Genomic DNA, 23,943 nt, shown 5'->3' on the forward strand with positions numbered 1-23,943 from the left:
TACACACCGCTATGTAGCAATTATGTCATAGCTACACATGGAAATGTTTAGATAAAATTCTCGAGTTTTTGTGTTCAGGCCCCTCACATTTTGATAATAAATTGTGAAATACTTTTGTGAAGCCATTCCAAATTATACTAACTTATCAACATCTTCAATTGTTTTCAGAACAAAAATATCTCAATCACCTTCTCTTTTTCTTAATTTTATAGACCCTGAACCATCAACCCATAAGTATGCGCAGTTTCTCTCTCTTTTAACTTTCCTGGCAAAGCCATAAATTTTCTTCCTGAGGGGAGTGAGACTTTGATTTATATATAGAACATGGTTATTTGTGTAGCCCAGATGTGTACAGTTTAGATTTCTCTTAACTTTGCGTCTTTCTATTATCTTATCTCTAACTACACGTCTAACAAACTTAACAATAATGCCTGCCGATTTCTGTTGCGGAAGTTTTTTCATTCTGTGACATATGTCAATCATTTCATTTTCTACCTTTACATCTAGTACTTGTCCAACTTTCTTTACAATTTCGTAGGGATCTTCATTCAAGTTTTCTGGTAGACCATATATTTCAAGTGTATTTCTCCTACCATACTGTTCCAGATCATCTACTTGTAGCTGTGTCTCCTTCAATTGCTTCTTTAATAACATATTCTCACTTTCCAACACTTCTATCCGCCATAAGCATGCACCTATACTCTCGGACTGTTTTTTTATTAGTTCATCATTTTCATCTAATTTCTCGTGAGCAAGGTTTAGTGATTTTCCTAGTTCACGTTCCGTTTCTTCTTGCTGCTGCTTCAAGTTTTTAACTTCATTTGTAAGAGCCTGTAACAGTTCATAGACGTCCGTTAGGGATGGATTCACTACCTTAGCTGGTTCCTCCGCACTTCCAAGAAGTAGACTACTGCGCCGTTCTTTCATGCATTTTGTACATCGCCATTCCCTGTTTTCAGATTTTAAATATTCCACATCACTTTCCTTTAACTGCACACATTTCATATGATACCAATTGCAACAACCACTGCACTGTATTTTGGATGAAATATCCTGTCTTGATACAGGTTTAAAACATTCTGAGCAAGTACTCATATTCGGAGAAATCCGGCCAAAGCTCCAAGCGTGCTGTATAAAGAATAGATGCACTAATCGACTTGTATGCTATTTGTTTACATTTGCAAGGACCACAAATTAGTTAATAAAGTACATAAAGAACGTATTTCCTTCCCATATTTTTATCTAGTTACAAAGTTAAGTACTTACTACATTGTTTGACAGTATTATTTCATTTCAATAACGTGCACACACTGTAATATTTCACTACATTTACGGAGCGACAACAGCCGTGATCCTACTCCATTTCTTCTTCTTCTATTTTTCAGTGTCACATTATATATATATATATATATATATATATATATATATATATATGAGAGAGAGAGAGAGATAGACACACACACACACATTCAATCACAAGGACCACCCAGATGGCGTAGTGGTAACGTCGTCGCCTTGTAACCAAGGAATCCTGGGTTCGATACCCGGCAGAGGCACATGGCACAGTGGTTTGGATCTAACTGTAAACTGTAGGTCCAGTCCCGATTAGCCTTTCTGTGCATAAAGTGAACGTAAAACAACAATCCAATTAATCAGCATACACACACAAAATCCACCTTAAAATGTATCAAATTGGCATATTCTATCCACATAGAAAGTAATAAAAAATAATCAATTATTATTTGTGATTTTTATTACACTAACGACTAATTAGATATCATATCACAATCCGTATGTTTTCTGTACATTTTCAACAGTTGCTGAAGTTCACACAATCCTTCATAGGCGTTTTTGCCGATAATATAAATGTGGATAGGTATTGTATTGTGTAAATTGTCCAGATTAGTCGTCAAAGACTTTAAAAGTCTTCATCTCTTTTTCATGATCTTTGTCGCCACAAATTCACAAGATTTAGCGACTAATCGTTAAGGTTGGCCACTATGAAAGCCGGCCACGAAGGACAAATAAACTCCGTACCAGCTAACTGTAGACCAGGCGAACGAGAACAAGAACGAAGTGACGCGAGTTGGCTCCACCAATGAACAGTGAGAGAAACGGAATTGTGTAATGGGCAACGGGAGTTACCCGATTTCCTCCTTCCGTCTGTAAGCGTTTCAAACTTTTGAAAAGGATTATACCGAACGCACATGGCAAACGGAACGTATCTTTTGTCTCCAGGTCCGTACGATTGGCTTAAGAATTTCTTAAAGTAATATTAGGGATAAAACTGCAAGTGCAAATTTTGACAAGCCATCCATTTAGCGTACGGACTAAGGTCCGGACCGTACGTCCGTACATGCCATAAAATTTCCGTACGGTTGGCAACGCTGCGCTTTCACCACTCGATTTTCCTCCTCCTCCTCTGCCGATATGCGCGGTCCTGCTCTACAGTTAACTGGAACAGGGTATACCTGTTCTACTGTAGCCCTACGATTATATCTGTGAACTGTGCGATTTGCATCCTTGCAAGTGAGTTAAACATTCGACACTAGCGCCACGGCCAGAGGTACAAATATGACTGAGGCAGGGGGTGCTCGTTCGGCGGCGCAGATCGTATGCGCAGTTGTCCGTGGATGCATGACGTCACCATCGAAACACTCGGCACGGAAAAGGCTGGTTCCTTATGCAAATATTGAGAAATTTGACAACGAATATCTTCTAAAATATAGTAGCAAGGGAAAAGTTACAACTTTTACTGTTAAGATTCATCCTTTCTAATCAATTTATCACAAAGTTGATTCAAATGTGTAAAATGGTTTTCAAGAAATCGTGTTACGAAGGAACCCCTGTTTTGTTCTCTCCAGGTTTCCAATGTAAGGGAGTTTTAACTTAAGCGCGTTGGATTTCTTTTTCCTCTATGTTTTGAAATAAGATTATTTTGTTCTTGTCAACTGAAATCATGCCTAAATGCTATGGAAAGCTGTGAAAACTATTATCAGAAAACTAACGGAAGAAAACTAAAATATCACAGTTTGATTGATATAAAAAAATGTGAGATTGCCCATTTCTGTGAAAAAGGCATTGTGCGAGATCTAAAAGCAGAACTTTATAATATTGTATGTAAATGTAAGGGTGTAATAAACGTGACTGCTTCCCAGGCACGTATCCAAGGGGGAGGGAGCTTAGGGAGCTCAAGCCCCCCCGAAAGTTTTCGGTTTACACTAGATAAAATGAGATTTTTTTTTCTTGTGGTGTCAAATAAAATAATGTGACGTTAATTTAAGGAGAGAAATAATTATCGAGGCAAGACGGAGAATATTCTATAACCCTGTTATTGGTAACAGCTCGTATCCAAGGTGGGAATCAGGGGGCTCAAGCCCCCCTTCAGAAAATTTTCAGTTTACGCTAGATAAAATTAGGTTTTTGGCTTCTTGAATAATATGGTGATAATTTGAGAGAGATAATTATCTAGGCAAGACGGAGAATGTTCTATAAGCCTGTTATTGTTAATAGCGCGTATCCAAGGTAGGGATCAGGTGGTTCGAGGCCCCCCCCCCCCCCGCTCCCCAAGGAAAGTTTTCAGTTTACACTGATAAAATTAGGTTTTTGACTTCTTGAATAAGGTGACGATAATTTAAGGAGAGGAATAATTATCGAGACAAGACGGAGAATGTTCTATAACCCTGTTATTGTTAATAGTGCGTATCCAAGGTGGGCATCAGGTGTCTCGAGCCCCCTCCCCCAGGATTTTTTTCAGTTTTCACGAGATAAAATTAGGTTTTTGTCTTCTTCAATAATGTGACGATAATTTAAAGAGATAAATAATTATCGAGGCAAGACGGAGAATGGTCTACGACCCCTGTTATTGTTTATAGCGCGTATCCAAGGTGGGGATCGTAACTCGTGGGCTCCCCCCACCAGGAAAGTTTTCATTTTACACTAGATAAAATTAGGTTTTTGTCTTCTTGAATAATGTGACGATAATTTTAGGAGAGAAATACTTATCAAGGCAAGACGGAGAATGTTCTATAACCCTGTTGTTGATAATATTGCACGTAAACTTTTCTTACGCTTTCGGTGTTGTCGTAGCGAACTTGAACACTATGTAGAAGAGACTTGTCAGCATTTGGAAGCTGCACAACAAAGGTAGCGCCGCAGGTAGGGCGATTCGGATTCATTGTAATTTTTTAATCTCTGGAAAGCGCGAGAGGGAACGTTCTTGAAAAAGAGAAGGAGTCGGCTACTGGCAATATTTACGAATCGTGATATCTGCGAAACGTTCTAGAATATAATGAGGATATTAATACGCGGCTTCAATTTCCCGGTTGATCTGTACAACAGAATAGGTGGAGACTTCAGAGGTAAGTGTGACAATTCATACAGTCGATTAGTGATCAGTCAGTGTCCATTGGTTGCTTTATAAGTTCTAGTGATTCGAAAATTAAATGGACTAAATACCGTAAAGTAACGAAGTCTACTACTAGTTCCAGTTCGGTCCCAAAGCAAAATACATTGACGACAGCGGAACTTCGAGTAGTGCTACGAGTAGTTCGGGTCGAAAGACGAAGAGATCAAAGGTCTCTCTCTCTAAAGTGAATATTTCGGCAGTATCGGGCTGGGCATTGGAGCGATTTATTAAAAAAGAAATAAGCTGCACAGATCAACTGAAAATCAAAGTTTTGAGTGATGATTTGGTTGTGCCAGGACCAAATTTTGTGTATGCAGTCCGAGAATTTCATGGCATAAAAAAATACTTTTGTTTAAGGCTACTGGGTTCGACACACACTCAACAGACAATTTTGGACACTTGCGAGTGCTTAGGCATGAATATGAACAATTTGGTGGATTTCGGCTTTGATAAGAGCTGCAAACATGGGAGGACAAGACACATTAGTGGTGTTCAGGCTCGAATAAGAGAGAAATATTCGTGAACTGTCTGATTCCAGTTCCCAGCACACAGTTTGAATCTTGCGTTGTCGAGTGGATTGTGCATTCCGTGCATGTGTAACACCTTCGTAAAAACACTTCTGGTACATAGATGTTTTGATGCCTGATGAGAAGAAATGGACAAACATACATACTGAGATGGTTCCGGCACACAATATTAATGCATGGAAACAGAGGAGTTGAGTGGTAGAAAATGCCCCGATTTCACGTTCTGATTAAAATGACAGCCTTAAACAGTGGCGACGATTTAGGAGATAGTTGCTCCCCATTATTTTGCCTCCACACTATCACACTATGGCCTCTTAATGCTTGTCTCCTTGTCCACCCCCCACCCCCACATTTTGGAACCCAATTGCCACCACTGGCCTTAAATATACAATTGTGATACCCCTTTAAAAAATGGTGTTCAGCCGCCGCCCCGAAAGGAATTCCTGGATGCGTGCCTGCTGCTTCCCGTAAAATATCACTGCACTCTGCACGTTTCTCTTCTGTCTCTTCTTTGGCGCCGTCAATAGCTTCAACACGTTGTTTTTTTTATATATATATATTTGTCACATATTTGTTTTATTTAGTATTCTGCTCGTTCCGCCACCTGAACGCAGCAGCTACGGCTCAAAGGGCAGTGTAGTTACACCGGAAGAAGGCTCGGAAATAGCAGGCTTCAGAAGTTAACTCATCCAAATTAAATTAAACAGGTATGTGCTCTCTCTAAATTTAAATCATAGTTCACAAATAATTTGATTAAAAGTTTTAAAAGTATCTGTTTCATTTAATAGCGTAGTAATTGGTGCATTCTTCTCCATCCTAGCTATAGGCAATGACCACACTACAGGGGGTGGGGGGGGGCAGGAACGCCCCCCTATTCTCGTTCGACAATCTCTCTCTCTCTCTTTTTCTTATCTGCCCCCAGTAAAACGACAAAATAAATAAATGAATGAATGCTCTTTTAGCCAAAATATGCATTTTTGTGTCGTATGTAACGGAATAATAAAAATGATTGCCCCGGGAAAATATGATTTACCCCTCCATCTTTACTATTGCGCCGTCACTAGCTACAACATATTTTGATTTCTATTGTACCCACATATTTATTTTAATTTTAGTATTGTGAATCATATTTCACTGTGTTACCTCACGTAGCCACCCACTCCCCCCTCACACACACACACGTACGACTTCAGTTGTAAATTTTAGACTAAGCTTGTCAAATATCCACTTATATCTTTGTATTCTTGAGCCATTTAAAAAAAATCATTTCGCCCCTTCTTCTGGACTATTTCATAGGAATGTTTTCCCACTGGAAGCCCCTTTGCAGATCGAGATCCGGGGCTATAACCTTCCCAAGCCAGCGTCCCCTCCAAATACTCTCTTGGCCTCATGAAAGACAAATATATGTATTTCTACGAAATATTAATTTGACTTGGCAGTTTCTCTTTTCGAACAGGAATAAGTTTTAAATTTTAATAGCTTATAAATTTACACTATCAATTTTGAGTAAAGGTTTTGCGTAACCCTAAAAGTACATTTAGAGACTGCAAGGTCAACTCTTGATATTTCAGATATATTAATAATTTTCATCACAACGTCTTGTAATAATTATTTGTTACTTCAATAACCTCCTCGCAAATGTTTCTCGCATATTAAAGCATAGATGCCATATGATTGTCATTTTCTGTTTATTTCCTTGTAATGCTGACCTCCGTGGTGAAGTGGTTAGCACAACGCTTTAAGATGCCAAGGGCCCCCAGGTTCGAATCCCCGCCCGGGCATGGGTCTACTTTCCTTTCTTCAATTTCATCATATCATCACGCATCCTCATCTTTGCGATTAGCCATATGTGACAGATAAGCGAAGTAAAATAAACTAAGTCTATTAATCAATTATTTTTTTAAACTCTTTAATTCTTCTTTAGCATGCCACGTTTTTGTTAAAATTATATTACGATTTGTAAAATGACGAAATTCTAAAGGAGAACACGCAACTTTCTTTGTAGCGCATCGGTCAGAAAGTTTCAGGAATATGGATTTTCAAAATACATTTTTTCACATGTACTTTGCCCCCTTTTAAAAGTAGCGCGTTTTCAATTATGTTACTAATCATTAAAAGGATGCCTCGATACCATCTTGGAGGATGACAATTATTATTTTCCCCCTCCTAAAAGTAATAATATACTTTCGCTCTCTGAATCTCCCATATAAATGCTAGGGGCCGTCTGCTTCAGCCGAGCTCACTGCTTCTCCGGTGACGTCACGCGTTCGTGCAAGATCGGCAATCTTCGGATGGCTTTACCTAATCTCTATATTCCTTGTGACTGAGGTACTGTCTGGCTGCCTTAGCTGAGACCATGGACGGAAGTGCGCATGCGCTAACTGGATGTGTTCATTGGCAAATAGGGGTGACGGGACTTTGGTCAGGAAGCGGGTCCCGTGAAAATAGTCTGCTGTGGAAACAACAGTGAAGTTTCAAAAGCAGTAACATCGCCTCCAAAATACGTAGAGATGTTTACGAATTATGTAAGGGTACAGAATGAAAAAAAATTCCATCCATATACTACAGTGGCGTCTCGTCCCTTGGGTCTTCCGGGGCTTAGCCCCTAAAGAAAGACGGACGTGTTCACGTAATTATCAATCACCATAACGCATAACTATCACACAGTCTTTTAAAAGGCGATTTTTACCCACGTAAATTCATCGTCTGTTGCATTGATGTCAATTATCGTTTTCCGGGGCAAGTCGCAAAGGAAAGCGTGGCCTACACCCACCTACAATGAAGGTCACGTGCTAGCAGAGAGAGGAGGGGAGAGTGCAATGGATTTGAGTGCTGATTCGGGGCTAGTTCCGTTGCGTCGCGTTCGATCTCGCGTGTTGTACTGTAGTGTTGTGGTGGCTTTCATTCGCTATGTTTGAGTGAGTTTGGCAGGGTTGATGTTCGAACACAAATTGATGAAGGACATAGGCTGTCAATTACAAGACACAATGAGTTTGTCCGGAAAAATAGGCATATATTAAATAGAATTATCGATTGCTTAAAATTCTGTGGTCGACATGAACTTGCTCTACGAGGACATAATTAAAGAGAACAATCTTTAAACAGAGGCATCTTCCCAGATTTATTATCCCTTCATAGAAGAGGGAAAACTAAAGAGGGAACTTCGTGTTCTTTATTATAGTGAAGAGTTGAAAAACATAAACTCTATCAGTAGATTGCATTCATTTTTTTATTTAAAATTATTTAGAGGGTACCTTTTCAGAAACAGTAAAAATGACAAACATAGTTTTAATAACTCCAGTGGCAACAGCCGAATCTGAATGATGTTTCAGCACATTGAAGCGTATTAAAACCTGCTTAAGAAATGCAATGGGACAAGACAAACCAAATGCCTTGGCACTTGCTTACAATAGAGATAGAATACATTTCAAACATAGAGGGCTTCAACGAAAAAGAAATAACAAAATTTGCTGAGCAGAAGAACAGGAGTCAACGTTCGTAGAAAGGTATGTTTCACAACAATACCTGTTTCTTTTGTAATCATGTGAATTGTCATTATATTTTAAATTCTTTAAAAAAATAAGTCCAGTTTTGTAGTTTAGAAGAAGATAAATACCCGTTTTTTTGTAATTCATGTAATTTGTCATTACATTTTAAATTCTTTCAAAAAAGTAAGTCCAGTTTGTAGTCTAGAAGAAAAAAATACCTATTTTTTGTAATTCATGTGAAATGTAATTATATTTCAAATTCTTTAAAAAAATAAGCCCCGGCCAAATTTGGGGCCACGAGACGCCACTGATATACAGGGTCATCCGTTTGAGATGTCAGGAAAGTAAACAGTTATCTACAAGAGGGTAATGTAGATATATCTGTGAGCAGCTTGTTGTAATAGAAGCAGAAAGAATGTAAGTTTCGAGTGAGTGGAGGTTTACAGACTTCAGCTGCGTGGCGGCAGTAGCATGCATGTAATACTCGAAAATTTCGCATACCGTACGACATACTGTGTGCGCTGTTGTGACGTGACCACCACCTTTGTTACCATGCACATCAGCGCTGCCATGTGGCTGAAGTATGTAAACATGCACTCACTCGAAACTTACATCCTTTCTGCTTATATTACAACAAACTGCTCACAGATATATCTACATTACCCTCTTGTAGATAACTGTTTACTTTCCTGACATCTCAAACGGATGACCCTGTACTATTAAGCAAAGGTAATATATCGGGAAAGTATTCATCACGTCACATTACTAGATAAACTTGTTTGTAAACCAGTAACTTTTTTTTTATCGTTCAATTAAATTGATCTCCTTAGTAAATATTATAATTAGCACAAATCTACACAGCAGTAATCAGGATAGTATTCACTAATAATAGTATTACTAATATTATACATAGTATATAAGTATAATAAAGAAAATGTAGTAACTGAATGGTTTGTGGCATTGTGTATTATATCGAGGGCGTTTTGTAGAATGTGCAACAGGGACCAGAACGTCGAAGTTTCTTTCTTCCGTTCTCCGAAACGGTTTGTTACGAATTGTAACAGCAATCACACACAACACAGGAGGCAGTAATAAACATAACAAGCGAACCCATACAAGCAAAATGCCACAGGGTGGTTTGTTGAGTGTTCTACCTGCTTCCCCTCTCGCGTTTGGAAAGGTACTTTTCCAGCTAGTTTCGTTTCCCTTGGCCGGACTGTAGACGCACGACGTCATCAACATGGCTGCCCTCCTAGAAGCATGTTAAAACATGGATGCTAGTGGTGTCACCTATTTTTGAACACAAAGGACTCATGAAACGATGAGAACACGTCACACGTGGAATTGTTTGCAGAGAGAAGAGCAAATATTTGGCTCACAGTGTATGTACGTCAGTAGCTTCTGTGAGATCTAAATTTTATGTCGTAGCCCGCGTAGGGTATCTATATGAGAGAGTTTCCCTGACACATCGTCCTCCCCCTGGGGAGCAACTCGCATCTGCAGTTGAGCCCATAAAAGGGTAATTAATGTTGCAGTATGTGTTGGCGAAACAATTACGTTATGTCTCACACATGGGTGCCGTAACTGTTGGACATTTGGAGTCAGAAAAGGTTAGGGGAGGGGGGAGGTATTCCGTTTCCCGTAAGTGAACGCAGTGGCCCTGATTTTATATGACCTTCGGGGGTTTGAGGATAAATATATTATATAGGTACGTATATATAGCATTTGTTTCCATGAAGAAACATTCCGGTGCTCTTCAAGTTAGTCTGTTGTGTTCGTCGTAACAACTTCTCAAGATATTGTGGTATTATGTACTAATTTATTTAATTTTTTGTTTTACAATTTACATTAAAATAAAAATAAAAACATTTTCAGTAGTATTTAAGATTACACTAATTTTGATTTATAGTCTTAGGTACCTTGGTTGTTCTGGTTTCCAAACAATCAAGGTTTCCATATTGTAAATTGTTAGAGATAAATGCGTAAGTAATGTTAAAAGATTAGTATCGAGGTTTCCATATGAAAAGGTTGAAGATATAGCGTGAGTACTGGTAGCAGGAATATGATATAGTAAGATATTATAAGTTGACCAATTATTCATTCGATTGAACAGATCAATGATTGGTTTACAGATTATTAAAGTGGGTTATGGGATCGGTATATTAAAGGAAGTTATGTATGGAATGAGAAGGTGGTGCTTGAGGTAGGGATAGCAGGGACTGGAAGGAGAATCGTCAGCCCTTGAAGAGAGTGTTTCCGAAGAAAAGATATGAAATTGGTGATTGGTTTAGCTATGTAGGTGTGGATAAGATCCCACTTAAATCAGCAGCGATAGCAGGGACTGGTAGGAAGAAACGTTAGCCTTGAGAAGAGGATTTCCTAGAAAAGAGAAGCCATCAGGTTCTTGGGAGACATCATGAAAATGAAGAGATAAAGATAAATGAAGGGAAATGGAATGAGAAAGGAGGAGATAAAGCTAAATGAAGAAATGGCGAGTTTGTCAGAGTCGGAAAAAGAAGAAAATAAAATAAAGTGTATATTATGCACTTTCACTAACAAATCGAATGCTTTCACTTATTCACTGTTTCACTTTCACTATCTTAACTATTCTGTTGGGCTTCTTGCTGGTGTGGTGGACCCCTTCGAGTTTTGTATTACCTCCTATTGTTCCGTAGTAATGAGGTGGAGTCTTCGTTGGGAATGTCCTTCTGAGGGTTATACATGTACATCGTTGTTGATCACTTGTTGCAAGGTGGGCGGGGCTGGGGGTGGGGGAGGGAGTGTCTGCTCTTGAATTCTGATGGACCTCCGGAGTGGCTGTGGAGGAGTATGTTGAGGTAGGATAGGAGATTGAATGGGAATGCGAAACTTGAGACTTGTGTTGTTACACACACCCACACACAAATCCACGCATTTATCTTTCCTTAAAATAAAAGAACAAATCACTAGTCTCATTCTCACTTATAAAAAAGGGACCGGTACTGTGTAAAAGCACGGTTACATATACCACTTCTAATCGATATATATACCGATCTTCTTACCAATTCCAATCAATGCCGATGCTTGAAAATTCTAACAAGTAATAAAAGTTTTCAAATATCTATTAATATCAGTGGGTGTGTATTCCACTGAATATAATTAGCCTTCGATTCCTGCATAACTTTGATGATAATTAGAGCCCGTAAAAGTGTCGTGAAGCTTTTTTTGTGGACCCCGTGAACGATCAAATCGCCGAAAAAGTATCGGTCGATATCGGCAGATCAAATCTAACCGATACGTCGATATCGGCTCGGTGCTGCATGGAGAGTTAACAAGAAAATATTATTTTAATGTGTCAATAGTTGGAGGCACATATATGTAAAATATCCGTCCGGGCAGTTTCAGCCCACAATCATCTGTCTCATTTTCATATACCAGGTGGTTATAATTAAAGTGAAGGTGTTCAGAGTGGTACAGTACGGACTGTAATGAGAGTAGCAGTCTGAAACTTTGTAGATATGCTAATGAAGCAATGCGCTCGCGAATTATGCAAAAAAATAATTAGTTCCAATTCTCGCCACTAGGGTAAAAAATGGCGCTGTAAGCAGTCAAAACTTGGTATAGTTACAGGAAAAACACTATAAATCGCAGAAAACAATAATCTTTGTAATAAAATATCGCTACAATTTCACTATTCGAATTACATGAACATTACTAAAGGAAAAAGCAACAAGCGTCACCAACAACAACCAGGGAGCTCACACAATGGTTAGGCAATGTCACCGACTTTGACGTCAGAGTTACGGAAATTTCCACGTTTTGACTGCTTACAGCGCCATTTTTTACCCTGGTGGCGAGAATTGGAACTAATTATTTTTTTGCATAATTCGCGAGCGCATTGCTTCATTAGCATATCTACGAAGTTTCAGACTCCTACTCTCATTACAGCCCGTGCTGTACCACTCTGAACACCGTCACTTTAATTATAACCACCTGGTATAACTCTGTATTGGTAAGAGAGAATAAATTACATTCTAACATGGAGTTGATGATTATTTTGAAAAGTACTCCCTGGTTTATTGTTGGAAACTTATTGAATACTAGCTGATTGCCCGGCGTTGTCCGGGTATTTATTTATCCCAATCTTCTATTAGACAGGAAAATAATGAATTCTAACTATAATGAAAACTGAACTTCGAGTTGAATGTCATTGGGAGTGTCACTATTCATCTTAGAGACCCCAAAAACTATGGATTCCACACTAATATAGGTTGATTTCAATTATTTTCACATGTCACCCCCTTTCCACCCCCACAGTATTTCTTTCCAGATTGTAAGTGATATGTGTACCAAGTTTGGTTGAAATTGCTCCAGGATAGCAACATTGCACCTTCTGTGTAGGCAACCAACTTCGCCGTGCTGTGTAGCAGGAAGCATAACTTGCAGGATTGACACGAAACTGCTTCGCAACAGAATGCTATTTTATATCCAATTTCCACCCTCTCGCCTAGGGGTGCCAGGGGTGTCCTACCCCGACAGTATTTCTTTCCAGATTGCAAGTGATACGTGTACCAAGTTTGGTTGAAATTGCTCCAGGCGTTCAAGAGTTATGCCGGAACAAATACACACACACACACACACACACGCACATCCATTTTTACATATATAAAGATAGATATAGTAATTTTTATGGGTGTGTACATAAGTGTCTTATGTCTACAAGTTTTTATTCTAATAGTCACGTACATAGCTAGCTGATCCGATACTCCGCCGCTAGGAGCGCTCAATGCAACATCTGGAGGGAAGAAGGCATTCTCTGCCCTGCAATTTCCACGAAATAAAGTCTGTTCCAACCGTGCGACGACAATGGAGGGCGAAAAATCAGATTCACGAACGGAGAAAAGCATTCTTTATTGGTACAAGCAATTAGTAGCTACGGGCTTTGTGAAGAGGGAAACCCAGAGACCATGTGTCGAACGAGACTGTGGATCGGGTCTTCAAAGCTTTACAATGATGCCCACCGGAAGCGTCATTGAATGAAGCCATGCCGCTTGCAATTGCTGCATTACTTGAATCCACCTCCAGATGGCGCCATATTGCATTTGGTGCTCCTAGCGGCGAAGTGTGGAACCAGTGGTGCCCTGGACTATTCGCGTAAGACCGTGTGGACATAAGACACAGGTGTACGATGGGATCCATAAGTATTACCGTGCAAATTGTCCATGACTATTTTCATTACCTTTTCTCTTACATCTCGTTTTTAAGCGATGGATTTTTATGTATGCTGGTGCAGAAGTTGTCAACAGCTTGTCTTGAGGTTTCCTTTAATTCTTAAACCTCTTATGGGGTCATTTAAAGTGCACGAATATGGTGATGGACAATTTACACGGTAATACCCATAGATCCCACTGTATGTACATTCATAAAATGACGATGTTCCATTAGTTCGAACAGCGGCGATTAGGTGTAGTAGCATTACGAGGTCATGGTGAAGTGGGGGGGGGACTTCCCCTCCCTAATCGTCGCCAATGCCGTTCCCATATATATTTCAAAACAGGGGGAGCCGACCAGTGGCGGAGTGGTTAGCACATCACGCTACGACTCCAGGGGTCTTGGGGATGGATGTTTGTCAGTGTCCATTCATCAATTTCATCATTACTCATTCCCATCTTTGAAAATTAGCCAATAGTGGCACAAGAAGCGAAGTAAAATGAAGCAAATCAATGAATCAGTAAAAACAGAGGAGATAGAAAGAGAGATTACTCCTTTCTCTCTCTCTCTCTCTCTCTCTCTCTCTCTATATATATATATATATATATATATATATATATATATATATATATATAAAGGGAAAAAGAGCAGACAGAACGGAAGACTAAAGAGAATATATTCATATAGAAAATAACATAGAACAACAAAAAAGTGAATAATGGGGAAAGGAAGACAAATATGGAAGAGAGAATAAGTTAAAAAATAAGAGAGGGGACCATTGAAGAAGACCCCCACCTCAATTCCGCCCACCATTCAGTCACACTCTGGTTGGTTACGCTGACCACTACACCAAGAGGCCAACAAACATATATTTGTATTCAGTAATGAATGTGAAAACAAACGTGGCCTGTTAACAGATGAAAAAGGGCCCTTTGACATGCCAAGTTCAAACAGAAACATTGTTGTCATTATTTAAAAGAATAATTACCAATCAATAAGCTTATTTGAACATCAAAGGACAATCGGATGCACGCAAAAATATAAATTAGTTGTTTCATCCGAATGGATGCGTGAAGCTGAATATGAAAGCGATTGAAGTGTTTCCATCATTCACGATTTAAAAAACCCTAAATGTCTACATCGGAACCCAAAGTAGTTCTGAATTTTATGAACGCCTAAGTTATGTTGTAAGTTATGACCAGGGGCGGATGTATGGGCGCTTAAATCATTGAAAATAGGTAAAAAAAAGATTGACATAACCATTAAAAGAGCTACAAAAGAAAAACCTTAAAATAGGTTTACCATGAACCTGTTCTATTAGTTGCATACTTATGGACTTCAATTTTCTTTATTCCTGCTACTTTTTGTCGCTTTCTGTTACTTTTGGTTAATTGTAACGATGTTGATGAGTGGTGGTCAAGTTGAATTAATGAAGGGACACTCAGAAAACAAGACATTGCCTTCTCCAGTGTCCCGTTGTGAGAGCCAAAGCAAGGAAAGAAAGTGTGAGCATAAAATACATTTGTAGGCATGATTAAGAAATAAAAATGTAGCATTGAAACTAAAAAGGCTTTTATAGGCATTGCAAAACTGTTGGAAATTTCATGGAAGTTTTTTTTTTTTTTGTTTGCGTAGATGAAATATTATACGGTGTTCTCTCTTTCTATATGTCTGGTAAGTTGTTAGTATATTCAGTAAACATTATTTAAACTAGTTCTTAAAAAAAAAAACTCTTGTGAAAATTTATGCGTGGGTGGACTCAAACTATTTTATGGTGGGCCACTGTCCACCCTCGCCTCTAGCTTGAAGATAATTAAAAATAAGTACGTGAAAGGAAATCACAATGAATTTTTAATTGAAACAGAAAAATCTTTAAAAAATAAATGAAATACATTGTAAGGTTCAATTGATGTTCAAACCAGAGAAGTTCCTTACTCGATATTTTTTTATGAAACATTTTAAAAGGTTTTATAAAAAATATCACGTAAGGACATCTCTGGTTTGAACATCAATTAAATCTTGCCATATTCTTGTGTCTATTATGTAACATATTACCAAACTTAGATTGAACTTATGTTAGAAATTACTACAATATTATCAATATATAAATCGAAAACCAGTTAAACTTCTTTCAGAATTTTGAATATGTAGGCCCTATATAAAGATCCTTATGTGTTTTCTATGATTAATTAATTCCCACCTTTAATAACTATTACTAACCATTTAATTGACCTACGATTGTGCTGGCATCTCCTAGTATGTAGAAGAGGCAAAAACTGGACAAAAATGGCGACCACCAAACTTTTCCTTTCTTGCTAACGTACTTTTCTACAGGCCTATATTTAGGAGGTCTTAGAAGTTACTACAGACTCAGGATTTGCATTAGAAAGGTCACAAATTGAAGATTAAATGATACTTGAAATGTGGTAAAAATTGAACTAACCATGTGACAACTTTTCCTCACAGTTATAGCTGAAATTGTACACGAGGGGCTCACGATGTTGCTACATGAGTAAACCCGGGTCTCTTGCCATTGGCGCCGACTTTATGGTGGCAAGGCACACTCTGCCCCCCTTAAAATTCACATAGAAGGACACATTTTATGTATACTGACGTGGCGGCGATTAAGGGGCGAGGGGGGACAGTTGCCCCCACTTTTCGCTACTTTTGCCCCCGCACTATGCTAAACCCTATCTATAAAGGGAAATATATTGTCTTGCCCCCCCAGTTTTGGCACCTTATTCCCCCGGTTTTGGAACCCAATCGCCGCCACCAAGTATTGTTTATGCCGATCTCCCCCCAAATAATTACCTTGCCCCCAAAATTTATCTTAAGTTGGCGTCTGTGTCTCCTGCCCATACTTTATCATCGATAATCACTATTTATCTGACATATTCCTACAAACAGACAAACCAACATCAAATTACATCAAAACCTTAGCTTTCATTGTAAAAGAAGCGACAGTGAGACAATGCCACCAAGTTTAGAACAAAATCGTAAGAGTTGGCAACCCTGATGACGAAAACTGAATCCAATTGCGCCACATGAACTTTTCACCCCTGTGTCGACTTGCTTTTTCACTCTGTGGGTGCATACGAAGTTCGTTGCACCTGACCCTGCATTTCAATCATCTCATCTCAAGAGTTTAACGTCGTTATTGAATGCAGCGTTAATTCCAATTATGCATGTGGTTCTTGGAACTGTAAATAATAAACGCTAGTTATAAACTTCTGCGAGTTTGCTCGTAAACATGTAATTATTGACACTAGATGTCTCTGAAGTGCCATTTCCTTTCGTGATCGTAAACATGCGAGGCTGGATGAAGAAGGCTCGTGAACTACAGGCCATGATCAAGATAACAATATTTATTGTAGGAATTTTCTATATATATTGCTAATATATACATTTAGCTAGAACCAGGGCTAGAAATAAACCAGAACGGACAGGAACGGCATTCCGGTTTGTGAATATCTATCTGGAAACTTGCCGTTCCGTCATCCGAAAATAGAAATAGCATCATGTTGCATTGGGTAAATCTTTAGGCATGTACATAATGTAGGATAAATACATTTGATTCAGAAATTTGTTGCCTGGTTGGACGAACTGACAACCATTCACGATATGTGTTTAAATTTCTAGCGTGTTCGGTAAAATGCATTTAAGTCAGAAACTGCGATTAGACTATTTCTTGCTTTCATTTGAGTCACACTGAAGACAATCAATTAAAGAAAATACAATAAAACCTCGTTAATCCGGACTAATGGGGGGGGGATAAGTTGACCGGTTTAACGAAAGTCCGGATTAACTGAAACAACCTAAAAGAACAGTAGAAAGTGCATTAAAACTCCGTTTATAGCAACAAAACACGTTTATTATGGTGTATTTAAAGGGCATAGGCCTAAATACACTATACAGTACAGTAAAATGTAAAGCAATACTGTACATACAATGCAGTACGTACAGACTGTTGACTTCTAGCCACATTTAAAACCTTCCATTCTGCTTTTTTTCGGGACCTTTTGCCTGTCCGGATTAAGCGAAGTTCGGCTTATCGGTTCCGGATTAACGAGGTTCTACTGTATTATATTGGTAATGTGCAAACATCCTAAACAGTGATGATCGAACATGTACATAATGTCTGCAATGTTTGTTATTAAGAAATAAACATTAATAACGTTCTGCTGTAAAATTACATTATTTTGACTCAAGTCCTTTTCCCGAGCAGCTTAGATTTTAAAAAAGGAAGAAGTCTCCTGCACAATGTACTGTACTTGCTATTATATAATGTTTATATTTAATATTAACTATTATAAATTCTTAATTGGAATACTGCGCGTCATTTTACTAGACTTCAAATCTCGCCACTGTTGTAGTAAAATAAAAAGACAACACCATGTTAACGAAACTAAAACGTTTCGTTTCGTGAAAATTTTCATTTCGAGCCCTGGCTAGAATGTTCCTTCGTTTCTTCTATTGGGGCTATATCTCTATTAAAAGCCAGTTCGATGCACGTGTTCTATTAAGAGGCTTTAACCAGAATTCCATATTCACCTTTTTAAGCGACTTAACTTCAATGCCCAGGTTCGGAGACGGTATGTAAAATGTTGAGTGGAAAATACCCTCTTTGCTTTACCAATCCCCAACTGAGAGAAGTTTAAAATTTTAATATCTTAGCTGCTAAGAAGAAAAAAGTAAAAGAATATACTTACCCCAAAGTTCGGGGTAAGAGCGAACATGAACCCCTTATGAGAACTATCATCATAGAACTGGATATACATTTTATTTTTAATTATAAGGTCTCTACATGTTTTCTTGAAGTAATAATTCGTGATACGAAGTCATTTGTATTACACTAAACAATGTAAACACTACAATGTTCTAATAAAGGTTTAAAAGAAATGAAATGAAATTTTCTTGAATTGTATTAGTTCAATTTTCATTTATTTCCTATCTTTTATATTATGTTGGGAGCTAGTGGCCTTTGTTGCTGAGGTTCAATCATAAATCAAGTAGATACCATATAAGGGGCAATGCCGAACATCGTGTTCGTCATTGCCCCTTTACACGCCATCGTGTTTTGAACTTTGTACGTCGTGAAACGAATAAGTAAAATGGAAGCTACAATAGCAAAGCATCTACTAAAAACATTTATATTATATGTGCATTATAAACAGCTAAGATAATGTAACAAAATTAAACTTACCTCACTGTAAAGTAGAGTGAATTTTACAAGGAAATTGGCGGAAACACGTTTCGCACTTCCTCTTCCAAGCCGTGCAGCCAACTGACCTTGGAGGCAGTGGAACTTGTTCACGCATTACCGGCGCAGGTGGCAGCACTAGACGTTGCCTTCAAGAGATTGCTTTTCGTTCAAAAACTGGATGTTCGGTATTACCTCAGTGTTCGCCATTTCCACGTTCTCCCCTATGTACACAACCTGAATGAATATGTATCCATAATCTACCCTTTGCTAAGCTCATTGGCAGGCTCGTAGCGAGGATTTTATTTCGGGGAGGGGCCTCATCCCTTATTAGCAGAGGCGTCGCCAGAAATATTTGTAGAGGGGGCAGGCCATTAATAAAATTTGATTAGTAGAAATAATAATAACATTAATAATTATTACCAATGTTATAGTTGTCATTTTACAATAACTATTATACGTTATTAAAAATAAACTGATTTTAATCAAAATTTATTGTTATTATTATTATTATTATAATTATACTTTGCTACTCGATCTATCGTATGAGTGACATTTTTCTCACATTTTGTGCAGTTAGTGTACTGAAATCCACAGTTATTGTGTTTTGTTATTAACTTTTACACATTCCGTTAAAAAAATACTTTAAAAGTTACGGACAATTTTTATTCATAACGTTTATATTGTGTCACCTCTCACAAAGAGAACTATAAATTTTGGGAGCTGTGGTAGAATATAAAAATATCAGCTGGTATCTCTATTACACTAAACTTTTTTGGCTCTAATGTTTAATCTTGCTAAGTTAGTAAAATTAATTACCACTATACACTATTTACATTATATATTTGTGGGATTTCGGGGGGAGCTTCAGCCCCCTTAGCCCTCCCCCTGGCTTTTGATATTAAGGACCTCAATTTTTTTTCGCAAATACGATAAAATCTAAAAATACTAATTGTTACAAAAATTATTTATGTATGCGCAGTGACATGATCTAAACATATTTTCATGCATTCTAAATCGCGAAATATATCGAATTTTGGGTAAATTGCGAATTGTAACGGTTGAAATTCAATTCAATAGTCTTTATTCTTAGGCGAGGTTCAACAATTGCTGATCAACCAGCTAAAATTATAAGATACTACATGAATGAAATAACAAAAAAGAACAACAAAGAAAAAAAACTACTACTCAAAGAAATGACAAAGGAAATCAGATGAAATATATGTACAGTGCGCATGCGCAATTAAATGACAGAAATAATAATAATACATGTATAATTACTTAGTTTCAGTACAGTTTAAGTAATATAATTTCTAATAATTCTCAGGAATTTTCAGTTTTATTGGAATGTGGTCTTACTCTGCTCTTGATCATCTATAAGTGAAGCTTACGAAACTGTTAGTATTTTTGTAGTTTTACTTCGTTCGAGAGTGCATTAGAGATTTTAAGTGTCATGTACTTAACGAAGATTGGCAACAGCGAGGTATATTGAGATCAATGACATTTCAGGACGAGTATGAGTGCGTTTACTCCTGGTTTTAAGCTTCGCAGTCTGGGTTGTTTTTATTTATAACATTTTGTGCTTGTAAAACGAAACATACCGCTAAAATTGAACATTTTCTCTTTTTGGCTTAAAAATAATAAAATGTATCATATTTACGAATGTATAATGCGCACGTTTTACAAAATATTATGTATAAAAAACGGTGATTTTTTAATCACAGGTATTAAGACACAGTTCTGTGATTTTCTTTTATCATCATCGTTCAAAACTACTACAGTGCCCTTCGAGAAAATGTCAACCTCCGCGGGAAGAAAATAAGTCAAGTCACTTTCGTCCACCGTCCACGTGAGTAGACTGCTAGCAGGGGGTTTAAGGGGGGTCTCTTACCCCTCTTTCGAGCTTGCTGTTTTTTACTCCTCGGTCAGTGAACTTCCACGTGGAGAAAAGAGGGACGGTTAAAAGCTCAGAGGGTACCGGAAGTAACCGTTCTGCCTTACTTTCTGAATGGGAGGATAAACACCAGGCTTTTCCGAAGAATGAATGCGGAAGATTGCAGCACGATGCACTTTTCTGCCCGTTCAGATCTGGAAGTAGAGGTCAGTGTTGCCACATGAAGGAAAATTTTCCCCGAATAAGGGAAATTTCCCTCGTAGCAGGAGAAATCAAGCAGATTTCTAGGTGAAGAGGAAATTCCATGTAAAGTATCAGAATTGCAGGAAAGTTCACACAATAACTTTATTTCGTCACGTAATACATCCACTTTGCAAAATAAGTATAATTGAAGGGGTCGGGTGTAAAACATGGTAAGTGACATTTCTGAGTTCATTAAGAAAAAATGTTCTTAGAAGCTATACTGTAGATAAATTGTTTTCGTGTTGTGTTTACCAATTTCAGAAGTTTTCACTGAGTCCAATGCAAATTGTAAGACATGGCAATTTCACTCGAAAATTGAAGGATATCACATTTTACTCTGGAATGGAGGACTAAAAGTGGTAAACGTTGTAAGTGCCAAAAGCGAAAGTGTTGGAAAATCGCATCGTTCCGCATATCAGCCCGTAAGAACGTTCACACTAGTGACCTCTTTACACGCCCTTTGACCTACTTAGAGGGCTACCAGCCACATTTCACGTTTACCACGTTATAAACCATGGCACATTTCACAGTTTAACGTGGAAAACGGTTTTTGAATTATTAATATCTTTACATGAACATATACGTTTTCAAATTATCGGAATACCACAGTTGGTATGAACCTAATGTTTGTTTCGTATACGTTTTTCGTATATTGTGTAAAGTTGCTCACTGTCTGCTATTTCCCCCATTATTTTCATCCCTTTAATCAATTTGAAATTTTTGTGAATTAACATTTTCTATAACTTAATAGAAATAGTAATAGTTCCATTTAATAATGTAAACTTAATGATAATAATAAATAATTTATAATAATAGTTGAATAAGCTATGTTTGCGATATCATTTTTATCTACAGGAAAAGAAAATTTGGAAGAAAAGGGAATTGTTTTACCATTGAAACCGAATTTGTGTATTTTAGGATATCAATATGGGAATAAATTAGGTTAGGTTGAATTTTTGTTGGCAGTGTGACTTTTTAGAAACTCTGTTTGTTATCTTTAGCTTGAACTAGAGAATGGAATACCCTTCACGTCCAAAACATGTGTTCACTGTTAAAAAAAAAAAAAGGACGAACATTATAATTGATTGCTTTCGTTTGTTTTACTTCGCTTTTCTGCCACATTTGGCTAATCGTGAAGATGAGGATGAATAATGAATTATGCAAATGATGAAAGGACACTCACAAAGAACACACATTCCTATATGTATTTTCTACTCTCACGGCGGGCGTCCTATATGTTGGCAAGGGAAGTGGGGAGCGGAGAATACGCAGCAGACCAACCAGACAACACCGGTGGCGCCTAGATGTACGACGTCGAGGGGAGGAACTACTATGTGCACCTCGTTCTACAGGCTGCTGCGTTTCTTATCGTACTGGATTGGTCGCTTCCCAGCTTCACTTGCCAGCATATAGAACGTCCGCCGAAAGACTGGAAAAGAGTGCGTTAACCACTCCGATACGAAGGCCGGCGTCGAACCTTATCTTCTAGCAAGGCTACAGGGCCTACTCCCGAACAATGGGGCTGTTCACGCAAAGCTATTTGTAGATAGCAGCACTATAGTTCTGTCCGCGCGCTTAAGACAGGCAACTGTTCCTTCCCTTTAAGAAAAGGGGAATTCGATGCTGAACGTGACATTGTTACATTAAACTACGCGGTTAATTTGATTTTAACCTAAGAAATTACATCTATTTAAAAATAAACGACCGTCATCAACAGGGAAGATATCGGAACTCAAATAAAGTTAACAAAGTAATAAGTAAAGTAAAGTGTTCCCCTGTGCTTAGCACCTCGCCATGAAGGTGTATAGGGGGTGTGGGGGTAACGCCCCACACTTTCTTGATCCGGTCGTGAGTGGGGATGATGTGATCAGCATCACGCCCCTGACCGCCTTTACCCCCTAGGTTTCCCCAGGTACCCATGTTATTCGACGCTGGGTGGGCGCCGGGGCCGCTTCCAACGTTAGATTTGAACCGACCGGGGATCGAACCCGGGACCTTTACCATGGTAGTCAGACGCGTTACCGACTGAGCCACCGCGGCCAAGCCAAAGTTAACGATTTTTATAATAATTCAGTTCAACTGAACACTAATTATTGTTGTTGTTGTTAATAACTGACAATTTTTTATATGATATCAAATTTACCTACATGATCAGCAGATATCATACTGTTTTATAAATAAATTCATCGAGAAGAATAGTTATTATTATGTTATTTTTCACGTCTCGCGATTTCTACGGTGCTCTTATTTGCAGGAAATATATTTTTGAAAGTGTTGTAGACGAAGAAGAACTAGGAGAAAGGTAGAAGAGAAAGAAACAAATTGGTTGAAGATAATCAAGAATGGATTGACTGTAAGGGACAGATGGAAGTATGTTGCTGTGGCATTAAGAGCATGAGGAACACTTTCCGCGAGGCTCTTCCCTTCTGCGGCACTGTTGCCAACTTTGCTCTTTTGGAACCAGATCTGGCTCTTTCGTGCATTCATTTGGCTGTGAACTGGAGTGCCCGCTCTCATGCCCCACTATGATGTCATCACTGGCTCCGGCCTACATAGACCAACTTTTGCCATGAGTACACATTTTGCACGTGACGTGATATTGTTATATTAGCTGCGTTGACCCACCCCTTCTTACTTCCCAGCTACTTGTTTATAGCGCCTTGGCTGACGTGAAGATCACATAATATTGTTATCCAGGAATCTTTTATTTTCGATTTCAAACGGCGAGCAGTGAGATGGGTGATATCACCGGATCTAACGGTGAAAACTAAGAATAAATTGTCAGCACTTTAAAGTTAATGGCAATAGCAGCACCCTCCTCCCTTTGACACCTAACATTACCCTAGAAGGCCAGCCTTCGTAAATCTAGCTCCTTGAAAGTCAGTTTTAAGGTGAAATTTAGCTCTTTTATGCGCACCAGGTATGGCAACTCGGTCAGGATGGCCGTATGAGGCAAGGCAGAATGGAGTGCGCTTATGGAAGTATTATTTCAT

At 38.3% G+C, this 23,943-nt stretch overlaps 1 protein-coding gene across 1 annotated transcript in view; it reads left to right on the top strand.

Moving 5' to 3' along the window:
• LOC145989454 (uncharacterized) overlaps positions 1-23,943 on the top strand; it is a 245,356-nt gene that overhangs the window by 197,230 nt on the left and 24,183 nt on the right. The window lies entirely within an intron of this gene.

This window comes from Lepisma saccharinum, chromosome 6 (genome assembly GCF_977018435.1).
Source record: "Lepisma saccharinum chromosome 6, izLepSacc3.1, whole genome shotgun sequence".
NCBI classification, from domain to species: Eukaryota; Metazoa; Arthropoda; class Insecta; order Zygentoma; family Lepismatidae; genus Lepisma; species Lepisma saccharinum.